This window comes from Halichoerus grypus, chromosome 2 (assembly GCF_964656455.1).
Source record: "Halichoerus grypus chromosome 2, mHalGry1.hap1.1, whole genome shotgun sequence".
Taxonomy (NCBI): Eukaryota; Metazoa; Chordata; class Mammalia; order Carnivora; family Phocidae; genus Halichoerus; species Halichoerus grypus.
Window position 1 is genome coordinate 194,236,074 of NC_135713.1, and position 15,217 is coordinate 194,251,290.

Consider the following 15,217-nt stretch of genomic DNA (forward strand, 5'->3'; position numbering starts at 1 on the left):
TAGCTCTGTTCTTATAGCAGATTCTCTATCTAAATTCTTTTTAGGCAGTTGAGGTGAGGTAAAGCACTTTTCCTGAATTTGCTGGGTTTTGATTGCTTTTTAACTCAAGATGATCTTTATGCTAAAGTGGCCCACCTTGAAGCAGCCTGCCCTTGGCTCTTACAGTATATAAAGATATAAAACTTGGAAAAATATTTTATTCATCTGCATTATAATACATTCAGATTCAGCATACATTTATTGAATATTTATTATGTGCCCTGCACTATATTAAATACTTTAACCAAAATTATACTCATGTATTAGTCTATATTAACTTGAATTACATGTAAAAATTTGAAAATTGTGGGATGATTTGCTCACTAAAGATTTTATTTTAGGGCACTTGCCATTTTGATTAGGAAAGAACTTGGTGTAAATATCATTTATGGTTATTGTAAAGCATTTAGGTAGTAGTCTGTGCTCAGACCAAGAATGTTATTGGGAACAGAGCTATCTCTTACACTTTTTGTATCCTTGGTCCAGTTTTCTTAATAAACATTTGTCACGTGGCATGAATTTTCTGAAAAAGCCATATTATTTCATCTTATATTTTGTAACTTTATGACCCTTTAGAGTAATGCTGTTCAATAGAACTTTCTGTGATGACGGATATATTTTTATAAGTCTGCATCCAATATTGTAAAAGAAAGAACTTAGGACTGCCTCCAAGTATGGTTAATCACAAAGATTTATTATTAGTATTTTTTTTTAGTGCTTATTCTATATCAAACATTGTGATACATGCTGGGGATAGTTCCTGTTCTCTGGGAGGTCAAAGTTTAATATAGGAGAGAGATTCCTAACCTAACAGTGATAGTACAGTTGGGGAATAGGCAGGAAGGAGAGGAGAATGCAAGTTGAACACTGAAGGGTAAGTATGAGTTAGGGGTCCACATAGAGAAAGTAGCATTTGCCAGTAGATGAAGATAGGAGACTATACGGTGCATTCTAGCATCTGTAAGAATTCTCTATTCCTGGAACCTAGGATGAGTTAGAAAGTTGCTAAAAAGAATGGACAGTTAATCACTCATCAGTTAATGAAGCATTTTGTGTGCCATGCTAAAGAGTTTGGATTATATCTTTAAAGCCACAGGGAGCCATTGCAAGGTTTTGAAAAACTGATAAGTAAAAAAAGATTTTAGCATCTAAACTTAGTACTCCTGCCCCAGATTTATTAAATTTGAAATTTCTAGAGGAAATGAGAATTTTCTGTTAAAATTTACATTTGATTAGATCCTATGTAATCTTTTCCCTGGTCAGAGTTATTTGCTGTTGTAGCAGTTAGAATAGTTAGAATTACCAAAGATCCAATTTAGAATGACTGAGATATGAAGGGAATTTATAAGTTCACATAATAGAGAATTCTGGTGGTATGGTGATTATAGAGAATGTAATTATAGGCTCAGCAGCATCACCAAGGACTCAATTTCTTTCCATCTTTCTGCTCTGCCATTTTCAGCATATTGGTGGTTGTTTTCTGACTTGTCCTTACAGAGCTGCAAGAGAACTACCATACCTTCAACATGTATATCTGCACACATCATTGTTCAGAGACTAGTGGAACAACTGGACTTCGTGGGTCCATTTTTAAGACTAAGAAAACTTACCTGAAATCCATCTCTCTCCCACCCCCCATTTGCTTCACATCCCCTTGGCCAAAGCAAAGCATGTAACCTTTCTTAAACCAATTAATGGAGTTGCAATTGTGGTTATTAAGATTTGTTTATTAAGGTTCACCTCCTAAGGCTAGGGGGAGAGAACCAACCTAAAACACCTAAAATAAAATCAGGGTTCTGTTAGTGTGAAAGAAGGGATTGGATGGCAACCAGTGGAGCCTGGTTATAAACTTTGGTTTACTAATCTAACTATGGGGTTTTTGTTTGCTTTTAAAATTAGCAGTCTTCTCCATACCAGGAATTAGAAGGACAGCCCATGTTTGCCCCTAAATAGGAAAGACAGGACCTCCTTATGTTTGTCAATAATGTGTATACTTTGCTATGAAGTTTGCAGGTGAAATAGAGCTATAGTGACGTAAGTCAGTCTCTTTGAGTCTTACCCACTTGGAAGGCATATCTTCTTTAAAGACTTGGTTTCTGACCTGCCCAGCTGAAGACTGGGCCCTGAACCATTGGATTTTCCTATATGAGAGGCCTTGCCTGGGAAACAAACCAGCTGATCATCCTAGAAGATTTCTATATTGTTCCTGACCAGGGTAATTCTTTTCTAGTCTAGAGTAGGAGTACATGGGGGAGATTTGTTCTTACTAATTTTTTTATCCTGAATGAATATTTTTAATGATATGAATCCTTTCTGTGTCTTTTGTTAAGGGGCCAGATTTTTCAAACTCAAATATTTAGAACAGATTTGTCTGCTTTTTTGCTGTCACTTCCCATCCTAACCACAAAAGACTTGGCTGCTTGAATTTTTGAATGTTCGGTGGGAGAAAGACAATATTGAACAAAAATTATTTTTTTTTCAAAATAATGCCTATCTGTACTTTTTTGCTCTAAAAATTTACTTCATGCCTCGTTGTTACTTCTGATATTAATCATGTACTAGTTAATTAGTGCATTCATTTCTTTACTCAGAATATTGTGTTACCTTGTGATTATTCTTTGTTCCCATCTTAAAGACTGAAGGCCAGACTAGTAATAAATCTCCTTTCTGTTAACTTTCCAATCACTTTATATTCTGAGGCTGAAGTACTGTTAGATATTATTTAGATACTTCTTTCTTCCCCTCCTGTCTGTGTTCTGTCTTTTCATCCCTGATTATATTGTGAGCACCTACTATGGGTCAGGTAAAATACTGAGGGATATAGTTTACTTAGAGATATAAGACATAGTCTTTACCAGATTATACTCTGTGGTATAAGTAAACCATTAATTATTATGAAAAAGTTCTGCCAGGATACTATTGGAGTACAGAGGAAGAACTCCATCTCAGGCTTGAGGAGGATGGAACAATTCTTGGAGGAGGTACTATCATTGTTTCAGGCAGAGGATACAGAAATTGTAAAGGCTGAAGTTACGAGGGAGCTTGATATATTTAGGGAACTACATGCAGGTAGTATGTATGTTTGGTGCCTTGGTTGGCTTTCATTTTTTATATCTGCTTCTTTCTGCGTGTCTATTTCATTCTTTTCTGACCTAAAACATTACTTTCCTCTACTATTCAGTTCAAATAGTGGAGCATAGCTACTCACAACAGTTGAATTGTACATCTTGTAGTTCAGGGGCCCAGAGGTGGATACCAACTCAGTCGTTTTGTTTTCAAATCTGTATGCCCACGGGTAAGATTAACTCTGGCCTAATTTAGGTCTGGTATCCACCCCTGGACAAATCAGTTATACTCTGGAGTAGGGTTTGGATAAGGTTTGTCATCATGTCAGCTTGGGTTAGGTAACTTACCCTAGTGGAGATCAACCATAGCAGAGGGAGGGAATAAGTTAGTAGATGAATTGCAGATCAGTAAAGGGCAGTTCCCAGAAAGAGATGTGTGTGTGAAGGTGGGCAGGGCAAAACGACACATGTCATTGTTAGGAGCAGCATCAACGAGGTGAGAGATTATGAGGGCTGAAATAAGAGGGTGGCAGTGGAGATGGATAGATACGATGAAAGAATCAACTGGACTTGATTGATTTTCAGCTTAAATGAAGGAGGTGCCATAGTTTATTCGCTCAACAAGAATACTTGCAGAGTGCTTGCTTTATGCTAGACACAGTTGGAGGTCCTGGAGATACAGCAATGCTATAGATCAAGTTATTTCCCTAGTTATGTAGTACCTACAAAACTTATGGGCATTAAGGAGGGCACGTGATGTGATGAACACTGGGTGTAATACGCAACTAATGAATCACTGAACACGACATCAAAAACTAATGATGTACTATATGTTGGCTAATTGAATTTAAATAAAAAAACTCGTTCAAAGATGATACTCATGTTTCTGGCTTAGATGATTGGGTGAATGATGGGTTCCATTCACTTGAAGTTTGAGGGGGAATGTAATGAATTCATTTTTGGAGATATTAAATTTGAGGTGATAATGCTATATTTAAGAGAAGTTAGATATATGAGTTAGGGGCTTAAGATAGGGCAGAGTAAGAGGTCTAGAATTGGAAGTCATGACCACATGGTAGTAGCTGAAGTTTTAAAAACTTATCAAAAGGTAATTTTTACTTTGTGTGTGTCTACAGTTCAGTGAATTTTTTAAAAATTTATTTGAGAGAGAGAGAGAGCACGAGCAGGGAGAGGGAGAAAGAGAGAAAATCTCAAGTTGAATGCACTGAGCGCAAGCCTGACACCAGACTCGATCCCACGACCCTGAGATCATGACCTGAGCTGAAACCAAGAGTAGGACACCCAACTGACTGAGCCACCCAGGTGTCCCTGTACAGTTCAGTGAATTTTAACATGCATATGGATGTATGTAGCTGCCACCACAATTAGTATAAATGATGATACAAGTTACATTATGATACTCCATTCTAGTTACACCCTTACCCCACCCCTCATCCTGAAAAGCACTTAACTATTTTCTCTATCTCCGTATTTTTTGTTTTAAGAATGTGATATAAATGGAAAATGGAATAATACAGCTTTTAAGACTGGCTTCTTTTATTCAGCGTAATGCCTTTGAGATTCATTCACGTTGTTGTGTCCAGCAGTAGTTAGTTGCTTTTTATTGCTGAGTGGTGTGCCGTTGTGTGGAGGTACCGTAGTTTCTTTCTTCATTCACCCACTGAAGAACATTTAAGTTGTCTCCAGTTTGGAGCAGTTATGAATAAAGCCACTTATAAACATTCATATATAGGTTTTTGTGTGACTGTGAGCTTTCATTTCTCCAGGGTCAGTGCCTAGGAGAGAGATTGTTGAATTATATGGGAGGTGTATGTTTAGCTATAAGAAACTGCCAAACTACTTTCCAGAGTGGCTGTACCATTTTCATTCCCACCAGCAAAGTATGAGATTTCCAGTTGTTCCACATCCTTGCTAGCACTTGATATTGTCAATATACCATATCTTTTAATTTTAGCCATTCTGTTACGTGAGTAGTGGTATCTCATTGTGGTTTGTTTGTTTGTTTGTTTTTTAAAGATTTTATTTATTTATTTGAGAGAGAGAGAGCTCATGAGAGGGGGGAGGGTCAGAGGGAGAAGCAGACTCCCTGTTGAGCAGGGAGCCCAATGTGGAACTCGATCCCGGGACTCCAGGATCATGACCTGAGCCGAAGGCAGTCGCTTAACCAACTGAGCCACCCAGGCACCCGTGGTTTGTTTGTTTTAAGATTTTATTTGTTTATTTGACAGAGAGAGACACAGCGAGAGAGGGAACACAAGCAGGGGGAGTGGGAGAGGGAGAAGTAAGCTTCCCGCGGAGCAGGGAGCCCGATGCAAGACTCTATCCCAGGACCCTGGGATCATGACCTGAGCCAAAGGCAGACGCTTAATGACTGAGCCACCCAGGTGCCCCTCATTGTGGTTTTAATTTGCATTTCTCTAATGGCTAATGATGCTGAACATATTTTCATGTGCTTATTTGCCCTTCATATATCCTGTATGGTTAAGTGTCTCCAGATTTTTTGCCCATTTTTTTTTTTAATTTGGTTGGTTGTTTTCTTACTGTTGAGTTTTGAGAGTTCATTATATATTCTAGATACAAATCCTTTGTTGGGTATGTGATTTGCTTTTTTTGTTGTTGTTCTCATAACAGTGATTTTTTTCAGAGCAAAAGTTTTAAATTCTGATGAAGTCCAGTTTATCTTTTTTTAAAAAAAATGGGTCATGCTTTTGGTATCATATCTTAAAACTGTGTCTAACACAGGTCATAAAGGTTTCTGCTGTTTTTTTCCCTAAAAGTTTTATAGTTTATATTTAGATTTATGGTCTATTTTGAGCTATTTTTCATATAATATATGAGGTTAAGGTTGATGTGTGTGTTTTTTTGTATATGGATATGCAGTTGTTCCAACACTATTGTTGAAACAACCGTCCTTTCTCCTTTGAATTGCTTTTGCATCATTGTCAAAAATCAGTTGGCCATATTTGTTTGGGTCTATTTCTTTCTTTTTCTTCTTCTTTTTTATTTGAGAGAGAGCACGAGTGGGGCTGAGGGGCTGAGGGAGAGAGACAAGAAGACTCCCTGCTGATCAGGGAGCCCGATGTGGGGCTCGGTCCCAAGAATCTGAGCTCATGACCTGAGCTGAAGGCAGACACTTAGATCTGACTGAGCCACCCAGGTGCCCCGTTTGGGTCTATTTCTGCACCATCTGTTCTTTTCCACTGATCTGTTTATGTATAATACCACACTGTCTTGATTACTGTAGTTTTATAGGAAGTCTTAAAATGGGGTAGTGTGTGGTTCCTGTAACTTTGTTTTTCTTTTACAAACTTGTTTTATATAGTTTAGATCCTTTGCATTTCCATATACATTTTAGAATCTGTATGTATAAAAAAAAATCCTTCTGGGATATTGGTTGGAATTTCATTACATCTACAGATCATTTGGAGTAGAATTAAAATCTTTACCATGTGCGGTCTTCCAGTCCATGAACATGATACCTTTATTTGGGTCTTACTGATGACTTTCATTAGCATTTTGTAGTTTCTAGCATACAGATTGTACATTTATTTTGTAGGATTAATACCTAAGTATTTTCTTTTTTTAGCTGTTGTTAGTGGTATTCCTTTAAAATCTTGAGATATATAAAATATAGATTGATTTTTGTTTTTTGAGATTGTACTGTGACCTTGCTAAACTCAGCTCTTAGTTCTAAGAGGTGTTTTGGGGGGTTTTGTTTGTTTTTGGTAGACTACTTTGAATTTTTAAGTGGACGATAATACCTTCTGAGAATAAAGGTAGTTTTATTTCTTCCTTTCCAGTCTGTATGCAATGACTAGTACTTCTAGTAAGATGGTAGCCAAGAGTGGTGAGAATGTGTGTTCTTGCCTTGTTCCTGATCTTAAGTGGGAAGCATTTAGTCTTTACCACTAAGTATGATGTTGGCCGTAGGTTTTTTGTAGATGTTCTTTATCAAGTTGAGGAAATTCCCCTCTATTCCTAATTTTCTAATTTTTTCATGAATGGATGTTGGATTTTGTTAAATACTTTTCTGCATCCAGGGATATGATCATGTGATTTTTCTTCTTTGAATCATTAATGTAATAGATTACGTTGAGTGATTTCCAAATATTACACAAGCTGAGCATACCCAGTATAAGCCTCTTTTGGTCATTGTGTGTGTGTGTGTTTATACACTACTAGATTTGATTTGCTAATATTTGTTGAGGATTTTTGTTTCTTTGTTCAAGAGGGATACTGGTCTATAGTTTCCTTATTTTGTAATGTTTTTATGTGCTTTGATATCAGATTAATTTTGTCCTCATAAAATGAGTTTGGAATGTTTCCTTCTCTTCTGTTTTCTGGAAGAGAGAGTGTAGAACTAGTGTTCTTTATTTAAATGTTTGGTAGAATTCACCTGTGAAACCATCTGGGCCTGGAGATTTCTTTTTTGTAAAGTGTTTTTTTGTTTTTATTTTTAAGATTTTTATTTGTCAGAGAGAGAGAGAGTACAAACAGGGGGAGTGGCAGGCAGAGGGAGAAGAAGCAGGTCTCTGCTGATCAAGGAGCCCAATATGGGGTTCGATCCCAGGACCCTGGGATCATGACCTGAGCCAAAGGCAGACGCTTAACTGACTGAGCCACCCAGGCATCCCTGTTTTTTTTTTTAACTACAAAATTTATTTAATAGTTACAGGAATATTTGGGTTACTATTTAATTTGGGGTGAGTTTCAGTAGTTAATTACTTATTAAAAGATATTTTTGAAGACCAAGTTTTGCTGCTGACTGGCCATGTGACCTTGGGAGAGGTACCTTAGTGTTAACCTCTCTAGTCCTTAATTTGTTCATCTGAAAAATTAAAAAGATTTGATTTCTTTAAGGTTTCACCCAGTTTTTAAATTCTGTAATTTGGGTAGGATAAGAGTGTATGTGTTTGAAGTTTATGTGAGAGGATTGTGAGCCTCTGTTTCTTGTTTCATCTGTTAGTGTTTGAACATTGGTTTACCTTGATTCACTTATTAGCCTTTTAACAGATAAGTTCTGCATTTTCTTCTTATCAATGGATTATTTGGTGATGAAAAGGTATGGTTAGAGGCAGGCCTGTTTCTGCATTTATACATGATATAATTACAGAAAATGAAAAATTACTTTCATAAGCTAATTATGTAGGAAGATGTAAGGTACATCATATGCTAGTTTTTAATGTTATATTTTTTGAATAATTAAATTACCAGTTTAGAATTTATACAGTGTTAGAAATGCATTTCTCTTTTGGTGATTATACTTCTGAATCTTCTTAATTTGGTGATTATCCTTCTGATTTGAAAAGTCACTCATTTTTAGCTACTTAATGGAAACAGTATCTGTATAAGTATTTTATGTAAAATTCATTTTTAAAAGGTGCACACTATTGTGCATCCTGTCCATTTATTGGGTTAAAGCAAAGTGAAAACAGCATACAGATCTGCTGCCGAAGGAAGCATTAAGTTGCAGGCTGCAGCTGGAGGATTTTACGTAGGCACCTGTGGGTTTGAGTGCGTTCAATATACAGACTGCAGTAGGAGGCTGGCCCTGCCTCTGCTGACTCCAGTACACTCCTTCACTGCTGTCTGCCGATTTCGCCACTGTCCAGAAGACAAACAAAATGGTGCAGCACGTAGAGGGCATGGGAAAAAAATAACTGTCAACATGATTCAAAGGTGGGTTTTCTGCATTGAATAGCAGAGAAAATTGTTTAACAAGATTAAAAGCTTGGATATAGTTCAGTATGTCAGAAATCCTTAGCTGTTTTAATGTTTGATTGTGGCCATTTAAGAATGAAAATGTATAGTTCTGAAATCTGCATACTCCCTATATATAGGGGTTTCAGGTATATTATTGCATGTGTGACATTAATAAATGTATGCATGGTAGATTGTAAACAGATTTATATTTGTACTAAATATGTGTAATGTGTATATATACACACACACACACATATGCGTGAAGGGTTTTTTTTTACTATTAATACTAGATTGTTAAAAAAGTAAGCACTTACAGATTTTATATTTTCTCTGTTGCTTATTTGTCACAGCTCCTACCAATGTCTTTTTCCTTATATTGTTCATTTTATAATAGTAGAGAGCATTAGTAGAGCATTTCTCTGGTGAGATGGAAAATAAGTAGAATGAACACTGGAGTTGGCACTTCATATTTTATTGATGACTGTAATGCAGTGTGAGTTCGCATTGCACATAGTCATCATTTAAATGATTACCTCTTTTATGAAAGCAAAATGTTTGTAAGAACGGCCATGTTGTAGACAGTGAGTATAAAATAAGGAGAGGAAGTAGGACAAGTAAAATTTCTCTGTCCTTGGTTTCTTGAGCAATGTTCAGCATTAACTCAAGGCACTGTCATTTTAGAAGTACAGTGTAGAAACAATTGAACATCAAGCATAAAAAAAAAACATGGAGGTTTAGTTTCCCACCCCCTCCCGGAAGCACTTTACTTATGTACTCATATATTTTGGGTTTCAGTGGCTGCATGTTCCTGGGGAGCTGTCCAGTTGAGACAAGATATATTTACTTAAGCCACACCCAACAGATTGAGCTTTTTTCTGCATTCGGGCACTATTTTAATCCTGTGCTGATTTGTAACCATCATATGTGGGATGCCTTTGAGTTGTAAAAAAAAAAAAAAGGAAAGAAAATACTAGATTCACAGGTTCCAGCTTAATGTGTTCTTGAATATCTGAGTTGTTATATTAATAGCACAGAAGAGCAGTGTTGAAGTTATGCAGCATTATCTCTAGCAGAGAGAGAGAGAGATGGAGAGAGGAAATATTTGTTTGGTGCCAGTTCATGTGTATTGCAAGTATTCTGGTCCTATAGGTAACAGGGCTGCCGGTATACTATTTTTTGGTTAGTGTTGTAGGTGTTAAATTGGGGTTTGACATTTAGAGTTCAGATTTTCTTCTTTGAGAAAATATTTGTCCAAGTGTTCTAAATATTTCACTTAATTTTTCTGTGCTTTAAAAAATTGCAAAAGATTAAGCCTGAGTTTGAAATCTATTTATAATCTTTTATTCTATACTAATGACAAGCTGGATGTGATAAGAATTAACAACTGTATGGCTGTTTGCCATTGTGTTGGATTACCTCACCCACTTTACTATAAACAGAAGTAAGAAGGATCAGCATTCATCTTAGTAGTCTGCAGAGTGCCCATATTCTGTATTTTCACAAACTCTTTCTTTTAGACAAAGCAAATTCACTGTCTTCTTCCCAAAAAGAAAAATAACCTTCCCGTCTGTACTATATTCCTTTGATTTTATTGAATAACACAGAAGAATAATACGGGATTTTTATATGCCAAATTTAGGGACAATAAATAGCTAACTATGGGTTGAAATATACTATATTATTAGAATGTTTCATGTATCTAAAATGTTATATAACCCTGATGGAATGTTGCAGATGAAACAAAGAAATCTGATTGGTTCCTCACAAGACACAGCAGCCTTGAAATCAGTTCTAACGAGAGGCTTCTACAGCAGACTGGATGGCTAGTTAGCATCACAGTAAAAACATAAAAAATGCTGTGGAGACAGGGAGGGGTTTGGAGGAGAAAATGAAGTTGTTAAAGCACTTCAGGATTTTCTGTCTTTTGAGCATTTTATTTCCTTGCAGATCCCCTCTGACCTCAGCCTTTTTTTTTTTTTCCCCCTGCTTTGCTTATTGTTACTTCAGGGGTTTTATATTCTATTAAGTTAGCAAACTTTCTAAATAGTATTATTTAGTCAACTAGAAGAGCCTCTCTAAAAAGAGTTTTATGTTAAGTGATAGGGTGGGTTAATGAATAATAACATTTCAGAATATTTATTAAATATAGATGAGTGGGACTTGGGGGAGGAGGGAGGATGTGATGGAAAAGAGTTCTGAAGAACAGGACACTAAGAGGAACTCTTGGCCCTACCCTTCCCCATCCTATTAAATTTGTATTAGATTTGTCATCTAAGACTTCAGTGGTGCTTGGTGAGGGCACATTGTTATTGACATTCAAACAGCCTATTGCAAGTCAAAACAGGTGGAGAATTGTTTGCTGTCTGCTGGCTATTAGAAACATCCTTGAAATGTGAGAACAATATATGTTAGCTTTTATGTATTTATTATTCTTGGCTAGATGGTCTGCTGGAATATAGTTGTAAATTGTGTCACCAAATATCCAACCCTTTTATCCTTTTACAGAAAATATTCTGTGTAGTTTATTTTATTAAAATTTGAAATTCTTATATATAAACAGTAGTAGGTCAATCTCATTTATAGGATCTGGGGGAGGGAAAAATTACTGTGAGCAGGAAATGAGCATTTAAATTAAGAAAATTAATTATATTGAAAGGAAGCGGAGAAGTATCATAAAGCATAAAGAGTAATATCTAATACGTAGATACATTCTGATAAAAATTTCATTCTGATAAAAAAGGTTCCATTTCTGTGCTCATTTTCTAAATTATCCGATATGCTAATAGAGTCAGGCTGAAGGCGGCTGGCTGCTCCTGTTACAAGCTGAAAACAAAATGGCTGGCAAGGATTAGTACTGTAAATTTGTGATAGAGAGCTGGATGCAATTAAGCTATCTTTTGCTGAAGGAGACTGTTACAAAGTAAGTTGATGAGGGGATGACTGTTGTAGTGGTTGTTTTAGACAATAAAGAAACATCTTTTTATTAAAGAAAATGTAAAAGTACTCTATTACAGCATAAAAACAAAAGATTTTATGCTATAGAGAGTAATTCGTTTTCAACTAAGCAATAAAAAACTCTTGTTAATATTCATTTAACCATCATTGTCTTTGTGATTCTAAGATCCAGGTATTTACTGAGTGTTTTTTATGAATCTTTCAGATTCACAGTATGGTTACAGGTAAAAGAAATAAAAAATGAATACATTCTCAGAGGAGGGGGCAAATTTAGAGATAAGTTTCTGGGAGTTTTATACATTAATGAATCTTTTAGATTAACATTAGATTTATTTATTTATAAATCTTTTAGAAAGATAAAAGAAATGGGATAGCAGGAAACTTTAGAGACAATGACTTTAGAAAATGACTTCATCCATAGATTTGTAAATTAGTAAGGGTTTTTCTCTGTCTAAGGCTTTTCTGTTGATGTTTAGCAATTGTTGAAAGATTAAATGACACTGAAATGGTTGATAGGCTCGGAAAGATTGAGAAATAGCTTCAGGAATTCGTAGTTGCTTAGGTTGAAGACTGTACATTAGCTCACACATCTGTCTCACAGTGTCATGACTATATACTGTGAGAGGGCAGACAATATAAATTTGTCATATCTGCTTCTCCAACACCTAGTGTAATGCCCCAGCACTTACTGGGTGCCTAGTAACTGATGAAGAAGAATAACAGCACTTTGTGTATGCATTCAAAGACACACAGACATACATAAATACATACATAATTTTACCCATTTAATTTTCAGAACCTTATGGAATGAATTCTATTACATTTGACCCTTGAACAATTCAAGGGTTAGGGATGCTGACTCCCGCATAGTTGAAAATCCACAAATAACTTTTGACTCCCCAAAAACTTTATTAATAGCCAGCTGTTGACTGGAAGCCTTACAGATAACACAGTTGATGTACACATAGTTTGTATGTTATAGGTGTTATATACTGTATTCTTACAGTTAAGTAAGCAAGTGAAAAGAAAATGCTAAGAAAATCATAAGGAAGAGAATATATATAGTACTGTACTTATTAATAAAAAAAATCATGTATAAGTGGTTTGCACGGTGCACGTTGTCAAGGATCAGCTGTACTTTATTTTACTCATTTAGCAGATGAAGAAACAGAGGCAGAGAAAAAGAAGTTCAGTGACTTGGCCAAAGTCATACAGTAAGTGTTGGAGCCAGGCTTTGTACTTAATGTGGTCCTGAAGCCTTTTATCGTCTCTTCCTCCAGTAACTAAAGATTGAGGTGTTAGTATTCAACAGGATCCCCAGCCCTCAGGAGGACACGGTGTGCATATAATCTGGCAGAAACTGCAGAGCGGAGAAAACCTTTCTGCTACCTCTCTTTCAAAATTGCTTTAACTGATATTTTGTTTTCTAAAAACCTTTTCTATCACTTAGCTATAGTGGATGGCCCATTATCATCATCAGCTAATGTAGATGTCATTTCTAAAAGCTACTTAAAAGCCCATAGCAGGTGTATTCAGGAAGCAGTTGGAAAATACAGGAAGCTCTGCTCTCCCAAAATGGCTGCTGACATCTAACCCGTCATCGTGGGCAGTTGATCAGAACTTCTGAATGCTTCTCAACTTTGTTTTCTCTTGTCCTCTTCCATTCTCACTTCCTAATTTAGGATTTCCTCTTTTTCCACTTAAATTATTACGTCTCCAGTTTCAGTACCCTTTAGTCCATTCTCTGTTTTGCTGCAATAATGCATTTTCATAAATGTAAATTCCTAGAACTTTCAAAATAAAATATGGATGTCTTTTCACTAGTTCTCATTGCTATAACCATATCCTAACAGATGCACACATACGTAGATCATACGCAGACTCATATATACAGATATAGAATTCGGTTAAAAAAAAATACAGGAGTTGATTGGATCTCCTTTATCAGAGATGAAAAATCCTAATATAAATGTATCCATGAACAATTTTTAGTATTGTCTGTTTCCTAAAATTTTCTAAATGGTTCTCTCTCTAAATCGTTCTCTCTGTGGAATTCTGCATCTTGCTTATTTTGCTCTTGTTGGTATATATGGATTTGGTTTACTTTTTTGTATGTCTTGTGTAGTATTCAACTTTATGAGCACATTTCTTTTTTTTTTTTAATTTTTTATTGTTATGTTAATCACCATACATTACATCATTAGTTTTTGATGTAGTGTTCCATGATTCATTGTTTGTGCATAACACCCAGTGCTCCATGCAGAACGTGCCCTCTTTAATACCCATCACCAGGCTAACCCATCCCCCACCCCCCTCCCCTCTAGAACCCTCAGTTTGTTTTTCAGAGTCCATCGTCTCTCATGGTTCGTCTCCCCCTCCGATGTCTCCCCCCTTCATTCTTCCCCTCCTGCTATCTTCTTCTTCTTTTTTTTTCTTAACATATATTGCATTATTTGTTTCAGAGGTACAGATCTGTGATTCAACAGTCTTGCACAATTCACAGCGCTCACCATAGCACATACCCAGCCACCCCATCCCTCCCACCCCACCCCCCACTCCAGCAACCCTGTTTGTTTCCTGAGATTAAGAATTCCTCATATCAGTGAGGTCATATGATACATGTCTTTCTCTGATTGACTTATTTCGCTCAGCATAACACCCTCCAGTTCCATCCACGTTGTTGCAAATGGCAAGATCTCATTCCTTTTGATGGCTGCATAATATTCCATTGTATATATATACCACATCTTCTTTATCCTTTCATCTGTCGATGGACATCTTGGCTCTTTCCACAGTTTGGCTATTGTGGACATTGCTGCTATAAACATCGGGGTGCACGTACCCCTTCGGATCCCTACATTTGTATCTTTGGGTTAAATACCCAGTAGTACAATTGCTGGATCATATGGTAGCTCTATTTTCAACTTTTTGAGGAACTCCATACTGTTTTCCAGAGTGGCTGCACCAGCTTGCATTCCCACCAACAGTGTAGGAGGGTTCCCCTTTCTCTGCATCCCCGCCAACATCTGTTGTTTCCTGACTTGTTAATTTTAGCCATTCTGACTGGTGTGAGGTGGTATCTCATTGAGGTTTTGATTTGGATTTCCCTGATGCCAAGCGATGTTGAGCACTTTTTCATGTGTCTGTTGGCCATTTGGATGTCTTTGGAAAAATGTCTGTTTATGTCTTCTGCCCATTTCTTGATTGGATTCTTTGTTCTTTGGGTGTTGAGTTTGATAAGTTCTTTATAGATTTTGGATACTAGCCCTTTATCTGATATGTCATTTGCAAATATATTCTCCCATTCTGTCTATGAGCACATTTCTTTTATTCATTTCTGTCCTAGTAGAAATCTGAGTTTATTTCAGTGTTTGTTTTGTTCTGTGTTATTACAAGTAATGCTGCAGTGAATATCCTCACACACATATCAGTCT

At 36.4% G+C, this 15,217-nt stretch overlaps 1 protein-coding gene across 8 annotated transcripts in view; it reads left to right on the plus strand.

The window, feature by feature from the left end:
• The window catches only part of TANC2 (tetratricopeptide repeat, ankyrin repeat and coiled-coil containing 2), a 360,622-nt gene that overhangs the window by 75,910 nt on the left and 269,495 nt on the right, over positions 1–15,217 (plus strand). The window contains exon 1 of one of the 8 annotated variants that reach the window (XM_078065894.1): positions 8,668–8,804. The exons of the other annotated variants lie outside the window; for them this stretch is intronic. The gene's annotated coding sequence lies outside the window, so the exon portion shown is untranslated. Of the gene's footprint in view, positions 1–8,667; positions 8,805–15,217 lie in introns of those variants that run through there. 8 annotated transcript variants of the gene reach the window in all.